The 12,704-nt window shown below is 47.5% G+C and overlaps 1 long non-coding RNA gene across 1 annotated transcript; it reads right to left on the reverse strand.

Annotated features, from left to right (window-relative positions):
• Window positions 1–10,004: 10,004 nt before the first annotated feature.
• On the reverse strand, window positions 10,005–11,469 carry LOC116518798. The gene is made up of 3 exons (XR_004256583.1): window positions 11,029–11,469; window positions 10,336–10,490; window positions 10,005–10,128 (listed from the first exon to the last, which is right to left on the reverse strand). It is a non-coding gene; the product is annotated as an uncharacterized LOC116518798 (long non-coding RNA).
• Between the last annotated feature and the right edge of the window lie 1,235 nt (window positions 11,470–12,704).

Below are 12,704 nucleotides of genomic sequence, written 5' to 3' on the forward strand. Positions count from 1 at the left end.
AGTGGTTTCTCTCTGAAGCCTCAAACATCAAATTGATGTAAGAACATGGGGGAAACCTTGGCCTCACATACTTTAATAATTGGGGCTGAGGAAGCTGGAGAGCTATGAGGTTTTCTTTTAAGCACCATTTTCACTCATGTCTTTGATCTAACTGAGCTCCTTTGATGATGAGGGAGCCAAGATTCAGTCTCAGAGAAAACTACCCCAGGTAAGGAAAGGTCTTTCTTGCTCTATTGGCTGACCATCTATGGCTACGATGTCATTTCCCAAAGACCATAACTTTTGAACTTGATTTATTAATTATAAGATAATCATTATGAGAAAAAAACCCAAGTCTTCCTCACAGGGTATATAATCCAATGTGTAAGTATGATAATATCACAGTGTAAATCAGCATATTCCAATAGGTATTTTGCATGCTAAACATATGTATCTATAACAGAAGTTATAACAAAATAAAAGGGTTGGAAGGGAACTTTGAGGTCTTCTAGTCCAACCCTCATGTCAAGAAGGAGACCCTATTCCAGGGGTCCTCAAACTATGGCCCGCAGGCCAGATAAATCCCACTGAAGACATTAATCCAGCCCACGTGGGACCATGTGGCTGCCCCACCTAAATCACCCCAGCCACCCGCTGGATGAGCTCATGCCTTACCTTCGCAAGCCCCACGTACTGAAACTGCAAAATTAAGAAAAAAGCATTTGGCCGGCAGAGGGTTTCTGGGGGCCCAGGATGCACGGAGTCCTCAGGAGGGGAAATGGTGCCCACTGCCTCAGCTTTTTAGTTCGAGCTAAATGGAAGGAAAAGCCATGTTGCCTGGCATGCGTGGCCTTGCCTGTTGCTCTTCTGGGTTTCTGGTGCACATGTGTGCACAATGATCAGCTGGCATTTGTATGCATTGCAGTGCCAGAAACTGGAAGAGGTGGTATTCTGGTTTCCACAAGCACATGCGCACCAACCAACTGATCATTGCATGCAGGCATGCCAGAAACCGGAAGAGGAGCTGCCTGTTGCGCATGCACACTGGGCAACTCCTCTTCCAGATCATGTCGCTGACAAGAGCACTTGGTGCTGAAAAGGTTCTCCATCCATGCACTATTCCAAGGGTGGTTTTTCCATAACATTATAAAGCGGTACCAATACTTCACGTGATTTGGATTCTCTCCTTCTGTTGATGCAGCCTAGGATTGCAATGGCTTTTTTTGGCTGCTGCCACACATTGTTGGCTCACATTTGAGAGATTGTCCACTAAGATTGCAAGATCCCTCTCACAGTTCCTGCTATTGACCTAATCTGTACCTGTACAGTTCCTCCTATTCACCTAATCTGTACCTGTACATTTGGTATTTCTAGCCTAAGTGTAAGACTTTACTTTTCTCTACATCATCTGTAAATGTTATGAGTTCCCCATCTATCCCTCATCCAAATCATTCATGAAGATGTTGAAGAGTTCTGGGCCTAAAATGGAACCTTGAGGTCTCACTGCTCGTTTCCCTCCATGCAGACGTAGTTCCATCGAGGACCACAGGCTGAGTCTATTTGGGGGTGATGCTGTCCATCCCACATATTTTTAGCTTACCAAGAGGTAGATGGTTGTTTACTTTGTCAAAGCCTTTCTAAAATCCAAGTACTGTATACTACGTGCACTGGTCCACTTTGGCTGGTCCACTAAATCAGCCATTTTTGTCAAAGAATGAAATAACATTTATTTATCATCTGTTTTTGAATCCTTCACTTGTTGAAGTAAGTTGTCAATATCTAGACTGATTAACAAGGGTTCAAATATGCATCCTTCCCTTCCTCCTTGGTAAGTATCAATCCTTCTTCTCATTGCTCCATTGAGTCCAGACCTTCCTCTTAAACAATGACCTGGAGAAAGAGCCTGGATCAGGGCCAACAGGCTGAGCTCCATTTTGAGGGCAATCAATTTCCTACATAATATTTCTCTGTTAATTATGACAAATGCACTAACATCTAGAAAGCCAACAAACCTTGTTTACCCCACTGATATAGATTAGATATTTCAAGACAAATTTGTTGCCAATATTAGATTATTAACATTATTTATTATAAAAATATCTACAGGTTTTAACTCTACCTAAAACATTCTTGTTCTACTGCAAGGAATGAATTTTTCTCAAGTTTAACTAAGAGGATCATGGCATTAATTTTAGCCACAATATCTGCTATTCCATTTGGCCTATAATTTCTAGAGTCCCTTTTATTCCCTTTTTTAGATAGATAAAATGCTGCTACTGCCAACTTCAATCCGACTGGATAGGGTAGACATTTTTTATATGTGAAAATGAAGATGCCAATAGAGCCCCCCCCCCCCCCCCAAACCAGGTATATTTTTGATTAGTTAAATAGTTGGTAGAATGTCTTCTCCAGGGAATGAATTGCTTGCATTTCAGGCCTTTTATGATTACCGTAATCTCAACATGAAACTAAAGGGGTAAAATATTGACATTTTTGCTAATATGGAGAAAAGCAGCTCTTGGATTCCATGGAGAAGACATGATTGCATCTATTGCTCACCCACCACCACCCACCCCTCACTTTACCAGATGGAAAGAAACACACACAAACCTGTGGGACTTTGTAGGTGCCTCCTAATGTTGATGCCTGGATGGAGATGTCCCTGGCAGCTCCATCAAGTAGAGCCAGAAGGTTCTCCTTCCCTCCACAGCCGTAGTTGGGGACATTGGCTTCTCCAGTGGAGAGAATGTCCAGCAAGGCATCTGAAGTGTGGAAAGTGCTCCAATAGTTGTCATGGATGTTGTAGCCCAGAGTGAGATTGTGCAGGAGCTGGGAATTCTTGTTGACCACTTGAATGTTGAAAATGTACCGTAAGCAAGTTGGAAAACGATACATGTCCCTATTGTAAAAAAAAAAATTATTACAATCAACAGCAACAACAATTACTGTTTTTAATATAAAATCCTCCAGATGCCTACTGAGCCTTAAGCCAACATTGATCCAAAAGCAATGATCAGTTACACAAATATGGAAATTGGCTGAGGTACAGCAACAACAACTGGTTTCACCACTACGTTAAATAAAATTAATTATTCAAGTGTTTAAGGATTGCACTGAGAGAGGAAAATAATCTGCAGCCCTTTCAGCTTTTTTCAGACCCCTTTTTGTGTCTCTTTCACAAAATCAGACAAAAGAGAGAAGACATGGAAATCAAAATCATTCAGGAAATTAGACATATCCCCCAATATAGGAATAAATGAAAAAAAAAAAACAGAAAAGAAGGAGAGTGTTAGAATGGAGGGAGTGCAACTCCATCACCCTGAATGACTTACGGATCATGGAAAATAAATTGAACAGAAGGAGCCACATTGAAAAGCAACTTTGTATGCAATCTTTCATATCCACTGGTGACCATACCAATGAGATGGTCTCCTGGACTGTAAAAGCTCCATCCTGGTTGTTTTCCATCCTGGTGCTCCAAACTCTGTGGGCAATTCATTGTCATCTTCCCAGAGACTGGATGGGACAAAAGCAGCAGCAGAAGCAGAAGCAGGAGGTCCATCATTCATGGGGTGAATCAATCAATCCCCTTCCTGTTTCTAAAGAAGAATGAGAAAAATTCAAAGGACTCTCACTAGGTGGAATATGATCCAGTTGCTTTCCTGATTCAAACACAGAGAAACACTCACTTCACCTAGAAAGGAGAGAGACACAGACCTTGCTTGTCCCAAAACTCCCTATTTCTCTGCCCAAAGTCTCCCCTGGAGGATTCGGCAAAGAGCAGAGCTGAAACTTTTTTCATAATTCTCCCTCTCAGGAGGGATCCCTGGAGAACTCAACCAGTTCTTGGACTCAAAGGTTGTTGGGAAATTCTCTGGAGGGAAATGGAAGGGAAATAATCCCCATGTGATTCGTAATAGCAGGGGCAGAGATTGAATTAAATTGGTCATCTAGAATTGGAAGTTTGGGGTCTCCATGCTTAAAACTGGCGCCAGAGGGAACACATGGCACTTGTGGCTGAAGTAAAAAAAAAATGTGACATTTGTTGGCATTGTGATTAAAGAGAAAAGTCCCAGAGGCCAGTTAATACCAGAGTATGTCACAGATCTGAAATAGCTGCCTACTGAGTTGGAAGAATTTTTTTTAACTTTATTTTGAAAGCTAATGTTCAAGGGCATCGCACAAAAGTCCCAGGATGGCCAGAAAGGAGGAGAGGATCTGGGGCATTCCTGGAAGAGACCAACCTGGTTTATGGGTCCCAGGGTTGAATGTTGGGGGGATGCAGCCCCTGGGGTTTCTCCAGCCTCGCTTGGGCTTTCCAGGAGAGGCTCTTGTGGGGGAGAAGCCATGCAGGGCTGGGTCTTCCAAGGGGGATCAGGGGTTGTCCTGGAGAAAAAGGCCTCAACCAGGAGGGGACCCTCCATGACTCTGAGGAAGATGGGGGTCCCCTGTGGCCCCTCCAGATCCACCAGCTGAAGAGACCCTCTTCATTGTAGCCTTTCCTGGGGAGGGGGCTTAAGCCCCCCTCTCTCTGCAATTCTGGGAGGTTTTGCCTCTTTCTCATCCCCTCCAAAGCTCCGAATTTTGCCCTTTATTTGACACACAGACAAACAGACACCTTTTAGGAAATCCCGCTCAGATGAATCCCAGAATCAGAAGGAGAGAAAAGACAGAGAAAATGAAGGAACGTTTAAAAGATATATTTTTTAAAAGTGAAAGAAATGAGAGAACAAGAAGAGAAAACAGAAACTAAAAACAGATTAAAACAAACTCTGCAGCAAAAAGAATTCTGCTTTATAAAGAGTGAGTCTTGAGATACATATTGCAATTAAAACCTAACCTGACTGCATAGTTGTGGCTGAGGATTATGGGAGCTAGAGTTCACGCATTTGGAAGGTGCACATGGGAAGGCTGCTGGTGGCTGTTCAGGCAGGACATAAACAGGACTTGGAAAAAGACTCTTGAAAGCAGCAGCATCCATTGTTTCCCCCAACGCTTGGCAGGAGAGAGAGAGGAAGCCAACCCAGTGAGGGTAATAACCACATTCCCCTTTTAAATTTGGCTCCGTAAACACCCAGCTTTTCTGCTGTGGTGAGCAACCCCACTATCCTGAGGCCTGGCCTCACTGGGAATTCTGGAAACCAGCATCCAAAAACATCTGTGAGGCTCCAAGCAGGAGGAAGAGCCTCAAAGTCCCCAGTGGAGCCTCTGAAGAACACATGGACAGATCCCTGCAAGTCTCTATCAAGCTTTGTCCAGACATTGTGGGAAATCTCTGACTCCCTCCATCCACAAAGGTTCGTTTCTGTCTCTCTCTCCCATTATCCCAGCTCTATTGCCTGAATGCCAAACTTGGAATCGGTTCACACAATGTCCTAAACAATGTATCACTTTTTAAATTTCCTTTTAATTCAGGAAAAGATTTTCTGGATACCAGCAGACTCCAACCTCAAGGAGGGCCCGTTTCTTCCTGCAGGGATCAGGCTGAACCCCATGTGCAATTCAGGCACATCTCATGGCCTCAGAGCTCTGAACCATCCCCCAGAATACAAAACTCTCACTGGGTCAGAGACAGAGACAGATGTGTGTGTGTTGATATGTGTTTGTGTGTGTGTGTGTATATGCTGCCCAATAGGAGAGACCCCTTCTGGGGTGGGAGAGATGGGAGGATGGGAGCTCCTTCTGGTGCTGAGGATAACATGGAAGAACCACAGGACTTCCTCCCCTTACATTCCCCCCCGCCCCGACTGAGTGATGGAACTGAGAGCCACAGACCACATGGCCATGAACTGGGAAGTTGGGGGCTCCAAAGGGGTCAGAGCAGGTCAGAGGATCCCAATAGTGATGGGGAGAGAGGAAAACACAGAGAGAGTTGAGAAATGGGTCACTCATGGGGACCGATTCACAGGGATCTCTTTCCTGTGGCTCTGACCAGCCTCTCGGACTCAAACCCAAGTCCTGGATGGGAAGTTCTGAAGGCCCTGGACTGTTGGTGAATGCCATGCCAGTCTGCAATAAAGCTCCCTTCATCCGGGACTTCATGGTGGAGGAAACGGCTGCTCTGACTGCATCACTGAGACCTGGCTGGGACCGGAGGGGGAGATTCTGCTCACGGAGCTCTGCCTGGATGGTTTCTGGGTTTGGCACCAGCTGAGAGTCCAGGGGAGGAGAGGGAAGGGGAGGTGGGGATGCTTGGGGGGCATGCAGGGCTCTTGCCCCACAGATGGCCAGATGAGAGAGGCTTTCTTCAGTTAGGCACCTGGAGGGGTCAGCGAGGGCTGCTGTTCTTGCACCAGACTCCCTGCCTGATCTCTGGGGCTGGGTGGGCGGTGGAGTCCCCTGAGCTTATGATGCTGGGGGACTTCAGATGGCCATCCCTAGGTGGGAGCTCAGAGGCAGCTCAGGAGTTTATGGCCCCCAAAGCAGCCCTGGGCCCAAATCATCCAGGACCTAGCAATGGTAAAAGGAGTCTTTAACTTACAACTATTTCTCTATTGACCCTTAAGAGTTATAATGGCACTGAGAAAAGCGATATATGACCATTTTTCTCTCTTATGACCACTGCAGCATCCCCATGGTCACATGATCCAAATTCAGATCCTGGGCAACTGGCATGTATTTATGATGGTTGCAGAGTCCCTGGGTCATGTGATCACCATTTCTGACCTTCTGACAAACAAAATAAGTGGGAAAGGAACATGCCTCTGAATGACTTTCAAGATTTATTGAGCTGAAAAGGGAGTTACAAAAATTACACTCATTCAACCATTTCCCATTTTCCAACATGTTGATATAATTTTCTTTGACTCCTGCATACTAGCTAAGTGGAAATAATTAATGTCTTCTTTCAAATAATAGGAAATTTTACAATTCTTTCAGTATTATGGTGTTATGTCTCATGCATTTACATTTATTCTGTCCGTAAGCTGCTCCTTTGTGTTCAGGTCTGGCCTCAGAAGGATAATGTAGCACTTGGGGATGAAGATGCAGACCAGCAGACCAGCACTGGAGGCCAGGATGGAGAAGACCTGCACAGCCACCATGTATTTCCCTTTGTTGCTCAGGTAGGTGGGCACAAAAGTCACCCAGACACTACAGAAGACCAGCATGCTGAAGATGATCAGCTTGGCTTCGTTGAAGGCCCCAGGCAGATTCCTGGCCAGGAAAGCCACCATGAAGCAGATGGCAGCCAGGAAGCGCATGTAGCTGAGGGTGATGTAGAACATGACAACAGCCCCTTCGTTGCATTGCAGGATGATCTCTCCAGGCTGGGAGTGGAGGTCAGAGTCAGGGAAGGGGGAAGAAACTCCCAGCCAGTGACGTGCGGTGAAGCTTATGGCTGGTGAGGCAAAAAGAAAGAAAGCGGCTTCCCCACCCCCCCAGCAGCTATGTCCGAAATAGAGGCGTTCCGCGCACCGCAGCTATGTCCGACCCAGCTGTGGGGCGCGGAACGCCTCTATGTCAGACAGAAGCGGTGGGACACTTTGTTTCGGCTTTTGCCTGCCCCGCAGGGCAAATACTTCCACCTTGCAGGTGCCGGAACCGCAGGCCACCAGGAGTACGTCCTGCCCGCAGCAGAAGAGTGCTGGTTCCTGCCCAGGCTGGAGTGGGAGCCGTGGAGGCGAAAGACGAAGAGGGGTGGGGTGTTCCAAGAGGCCCTCTCCCCTTTTTGTACTCAGCAAGCCAGGCCCACAGCGGCAAGAGGCTCAGCTCCGCTTCTATCGCCCCCCCCACTCCAGAGAAGCCGGCCGCGGGCGAATCTCTGCAGCCCTGGTTCCATCTCCAAGCAGCCCCAGAAGGAAATGGGCTAGCCCCACTTCCCTCTGGGAACGGAGGACCAGTATTCCATTCCCCCTTCCAAGCCCTGAGTGGCCAGCCTCGGCTCCCGCCGCTTTTTCCCAGAGCTCCAGCAGGCCCGCCGAGGAGGAGCCCGGACGAGGCTGGAGCAAGAGTCGCGGAGGCAAAAGGCTGGCCACTTGGGGCTTGGAAGGGGGAGCGGAATGCGGGTCCTTTGCTCCCGGAAAGTCCAAGGAGGGAAGAGGGGCTGTACCGTTTCCTCCCGGGGCTGCTTGGAGATGGAACCAGGGCTGTGGAGACTCGCCCGTGGCCGGCTTATCTGGAGCAGAGGAGGGGGGCAATAGAAGCAGAGCTGAACCTCTTGCCGCTGCGGGCCTGAGTGCAAAAAGGGGAGGGGGCTCTTGGCACCCCACCCCCATCCCTCTTCACCTTTCGCCTCCGTGACTCTCGCTCCAACCTTGTTCGGGCTCCTCATTTCAACTCTCCTCTTGTCCGCCATGATGAAAATGTAAAAAGAAAAAGGCAACTTAGGCAAGACCTGCTGCTCCCAGACCAGGAGGCAGAGAACCACGTGCCTCCTTTGCATAAGGAATTTTTCACCTTTTAACCCTTAACTCTGAGCAAGGGTTAAAAGGCAAAAAAATTCCTTATGCAAAGGAGGCCCGTAGTTCTCTCGCCTCCCCCTGCAGTTAGCACTAAGCAGAGTCATTCTGGCAGCAACTACCTTAGCCTTTTTCCTTTTAATTTTTCTTTTATTTTCCTCATGACACTGGTGAGGCCCCGCCTCCCCTGCCTCCCCTGCCTGCACATCCCTGGATAGAGCAGATGACAAGTTGGACAACAGAAGAAGAAAGGATGATGGAGTTGGCCAAACGCTTCCCCAACCGTCTCTTCACTCGGTTTCCTGGACGCCCTGGCGCTCCCCCCCTTTTGGCACAGGGACAAAAAAAGGTTCGCCATCACTGGTATAGGGCCTCCTGCTTAAGCAGGGGGTAGGACTAAAAGACCTCTAAGGTTCCTTCCAGCTCTATTCTGATTGATTGATCTACTTGACTAACAGACTATTTGTGTAATGAGTTCCCCCATAATTATCCACAGCGGCGGGATCGGCGGCGGGGAGCCGGTGGGGGAGGCGGGTGTGGTGGTAGTCTTCTCCCTCGGCCCCAGGATGTGACGAGAGTTGCTGCTGGTGGGCTGTAACACCCGCCACCCAGCGAGGGCAGTGGGCCACCTGCCCGTCCAAGGCCTTCCCAGCCGACCCGGAGTCGTTGCAGTGCACCGCTCCGGCAGAAATGTGCCCGACGGGGGCTGGAGCCATCCAGGTGGCGGTCCCATCCCGGAACCCACCTTCCCGCGAGGGGGCGGCGGGAGGGAGGGGATCCGCTGGCACGGCACGGCTGACCTCGGCCGCCGGGTTGAATCCTCTGGGTGGACTGCATGGACCCAACCCGTTTACCTCTTAACGGTTTCACACCCTCTTGAACTCTCTCTTCAAAGTCCTTTTCAACTTTCCCTTACGGTACTTGTAAACTATCGGTCTCGTGCCGGTATTTAGCCTTAGATGGAGTTTTTTTCCCTTGAATCCAATCTTTCCTGACCTCTCTCCTTTTCTAAGCCTAATGGAAGCGGGACCCACTTAGAAACAAAAACCAACCTGTGCCTGTTGTGAAATGCACAAATGGCCTAGCAAGGATATCTTAAATTGTCTGGGACAGAGTCAAAATGAAAACAACTCAAATTTCAACAAATTGAAAGAGAAGAAATACATTATTGCTGGTAAAAGAAGACACACAAAGTAGATAGACAGATCTCTCCTTCTTGTATTTTAATGGGATTTTCTTTATTTCAGTCTAGGAGTTGATGAGAATTATTCAGAGCCAAATCTGATGTCATTGCAAGGAACTGTACTTGACCTGGGAGGAGAGTCCCCTCCAACTAAATGAGGACCCAAAAGGAGGAAAAGCAGCCAAAGAACCAAGAGGAGAAGCCATTTCAATGATCGAAGGCTGGAAAGAGTCTCAGGAAGAGGAGATCCCTCCCTTCCCATCAAAGGATCCCCTCAGGAAGAAACCAGAACAATGCATGGAATGTGGAAAGATCTTCACATTGAGTCCTTCTCTTCTTTCCCAGGAAAGGCTGCAGAAGGGAGAAACCATCTGAATGTGAGGACTTGGAAGGAGCTGCAGGGAGAGCTTCACCTGGCTTTCCAGAGGGAGAAACCCTGAACAGGAGATGCAGGAAGGATGGAAAGAGCTTCAGAGATGGGATCTGTTTGTTTGCCATTTGCCCACTCTGCTTCTGCCTAAACAGAGTGGCGATGGAAGAGAGGCCTTGGATGCTGCTGCGTTCCTGCTGCAACGGAAAAGAGTCAGGTTCTAAGTTTGGGAGGCTGTGGGGTGTCTTTCCCCCAGGGTCCCCCGTGTTCTCCCTTTCAGAAAGGGAGGGGGAAACCCTTTTGATTCTTTCTCCATCCCAGGGAATATTTTGCACCCCATTGAGACTGGGATTCACACCAGGGAGAAAAGCTTAGCTATGGGGCCCTCTAATTCCAAGGGGTACCTATTGGTTGGTCTGTCTTCTTCATCCTCTCCTGGACCTCTTCCCATAGTTTCTGGCTCCTCTGTTGGTCCCTTTTACGACAGGCAGCTTGATGGAGTACGTTCTCTTCACTTTTGATCTCCCTTTTGGTGAAGAGGATCTTCTTCTTTCAAATCCTGTCATTTTTGGGGATATCTGGGGAAGGAGATGCAGGTGCTCAGCAGCGTTTTAGCTCTCCCCCAGATGAAAGATTTCTCTGGTTGGCAGAGCTGGTGGAGTCTCCTGGCCATGAGGCATCTTCTCACTGAGGCCCCAGGCAAACCTTGCTCTATATTCTCCCTGCCCACTCACCAAGATGTGAATAAGTGCCACCGAACCATCTTCAAGGTTCGCCGAAGAGCCAATGGAAAGGAGAAGAGCCAATGGAAAGGAGAAGAGCCAATTGGAAGGAGAAGAGCCAATTGGAAGGAGAAGAGCCAATTGGAAGGAAAAGAGCCGATTGTGGGGAGTCAACATAGATGCAGAAGCTGCAGAAGGAGGGATGATTAGTGGGTCAGGAACAGCCTGGCCTCTGACCCCTCCCTCTGTGCCACCTGGAATCTGCAAAGATGCAGGTCTGTGTTCTGCATATCCCTACATCTAGGTGTCCATGGCTAAAGGAAATCCTTCCCTTTTCCTCTCAATGTTCCAGCCCAATCCAAAACGTCAACTCACCACATCGCTCTTTTTTCTGCAGCTCCACATCCACAGTAAAAGTCACAGATGTCCTCTTGGGAGCCTTGGTGACGTCCTCCAGTCGGCAGGCTGGAGAACTGGGAGCATCAGCTGCTGGGCCCTTCACCTTCTCCCTTCTCCCTCCGAAACAGGAGAAGCAGCTGAGAAATGCCCTAGAAGAGAGAAAAAGGGATGTAAGTAAAGGGAACAACTGAAGCCTGTTTTCCAGAATCTCCCTGACTCAAGAAACCAAAGTGGGAAAATAATACTCTTGGCTTGAGCTCCTCGCTTTTAACCTGGTTTTGGTTTTACATGACTAGATATGTTGAGTTGATCTAATTTTAAGAAGGTTTTCTTAATTCAGAGGTCTACTATGGACCTCACCCCATTCCTAAGAGGTCTGTAAAGGGGGCGTGCATAAGCACACCAGCACACCTACCGTCCCTGTCCTACTGACCCCATTTATCTGTATTTATTTCCTTTGTTCCCTTGTTTATCTTCATACCTATACTTGTCATCTTGTACATGTTTGACAAACAAACAAACAAACAAATAAATAAAGATGCTATGTGATCCTAATCATATGGAAAGTAATTAAACCAGGCTCTTCGTGCCAATTAGGAATTAAAGAGAAAACTGCCCTGAAAAAAAATTGGGGACAGTTTTTCTTTCCTAAGAAGATAAGAAACGGCTGTTCCCACCCATGAAATTTCCCACCCTCTGAGAAGATGGCTACAAAATTGGGAAGAGCCCAGGAGCCCTTCTGAAGACTACTTGCCTCCTGAAAGCCATCTTCACTCAGATGATTGACAGTTAACAGACAGTTGAGCTGGAAGGATGACATCATCAAGCCAGTAGAATCCCAAGGAGATGACTTGGGATCCAAGCTCACCTTCTCCACCTTTCCTACATAAATCAACACCAGCCCAAGGCCTCCGGGAAGCTACCAACAGATCACCAAAGCTGCCTATTTCTCATCTTTTGGCTCTTTTGTTGTAGACTGCCTCTTCATATGGAAGTTCCACTAAGCTAGAAGGCAAAGGTTTCTGGTCTGTTCCCAGATGGGAGTCACCACCAATGCTAAAAGAAAGTTTCGTGAAGACAGCTGCCTGGACGTTATGAGTTTTTATTGAAGAAAGAACGAATAGGAAGGATGAGACACAGCTCTGTCGTACCTGGGCCTACAGCACACCTTATACAGTTTGGTTTCCCCTTTTATACAGATTTTCTTGCTTCAGGCTATTGTGTAAATTCAGATTTTATAAAGTTCTTTTATTCCGGATGATTGTTCTGATCTTGATTCTCTTGTCTTCGGATTTCGTTCGTCCGGTGTCTCGTCCTTGGGCTAATCCTGTCCTAAGACACGCGGAGGAGGGTGTTTTCCTGTTTGGGCGCTTATACCAAGGTGTCTGCTCTATGTAAATAGTCATGACGTTTGTGTTATCTTGGGATTGGATTTTGTGTTTGTGTTATTCCGACTGGTCATTGCTAGACTTGGGGTTTTTTCCCCAACTTCCTAATCCTATTCTCTCATGTTCCTTTTGTGACTGAGTGTAACCTTTTCCTGGCTACGTGTGGGGCTTTCTCTGGCTGTGGCTCCTGGCTGCGTGTTTATTGATTTTTTTTCTGTACATGCCTTCTGGGTTATTTCTGCTACCTTACTACAATCCCTCATT

The sequence above is a fragment of the Thamnophis elegans genome, chromosome 15, assembly GCF_009769535.1.
Source record: "Thamnophis elegans isolate rThaEle1 chromosome 15, rThaEle1.pri, whole genome shotgun sequence".
Classification (NCBI taxonomy): domain Eukaryota; kingdom Metazoa; phylum Chordata; class Lepidosauria; order Squamata; family Colubridae; genus Thamnophis; species Thamnophis elegans.